Consider the following 1,120-nt stretch of genomic DNA (forward strand, 5'->3'; position numbering starts at 1 on the left):
TAATCTAACCTTGTTTTGCAGTGAGTTGGTCTAGATCGCGGCCAGCTGATCCCTTATATAAAATAATCTGTTTAAATTTTGTCAAAGGAGGGAACCAGCCGATGTTGATTACGAAAGAGTTCATTGTAAGTGAAAATGACGGGGGTGGGGGTGGGGTTGTAGCTATTAAATTAATCAGAGGAACATATATTAATTATCATGATTATGGCAACTGTTGATTGAGAAATCTACATGACAAAATTGTGACCTTTCATCTAAATCTGGTGACGTCTCCGTAGAAGTAAAAAATCTCGAATGGGGTAAAACAACAGACCAAACCCATCATCCCCACCCCCCAAAATACCGGGACCATACCAGTCCCCACCCCCCAAAGTACCGGGACCATACCAGTAGTACACAAACACGAGTCGAAGCTTCTATACGAAACGGTGGATCCTGTTGCATAATGTCGTATATCATTTATATGTAATACATATAAAAAAGTTAAAGATAAAAATTTATATCAAACTGAATACACGCATACATACTATGATTATATATTTAAGCGAACACTGGTACATAATTTTGTTTTCACTGCCAAGGGAGTCGTTTTGAGAGGATTTCGTAACCATGGTACCTAACTTGATTCGCGACATTGTATATTGAGGTTAGTGAAAGGTAATATGGTAGAATAAACTGAACTGGTGTTTGCTGCATGGATGGGTTTCAGCTGCAAATCTACATCAGATATCATGGGTACCAAATCGTAGGTTACTGCATTTAATCTGTAGTCAAAATCAGTATGTAAAGAACGGTTTAATCAAATGGTTTGAAATACGTAGACCACATCCGACCCAATAAAAGGATGTACTTGTAAATAAAATAACTGTGACGACCGTAGAAATTGCGAAATGCTGATTTTAACTAAACTTGAAACTCCTTTAATACCACAGGCTTGTCAGTAGCCTGTCGTGGTTTAAAAATGATCTTACGCAGAACATGCTCCCGTATCGAATCAGTTGGGAGACATAAACTTTATACAGAGGTGATAATGTATTGGAAAGTTGACGATCAAGAAGCTGAAGCCATCTTGTGTGTCCATATTCTACCACACGTAGCTCTATTGTCTGAACGAAAAATG

Source organism: Ostrea edulis, chromosome 3 (assembly GCF_947568905.1).
Source record: "Ostrea edulis chromosome 3, xbOstEdul1.1, whole genome shotgun sequence".
NCBI lineage: Eukaryota > Metazoa > Mollusca > Bivalvia > Ostreida > Ostreidae > Ostrea > Ostrea edulis.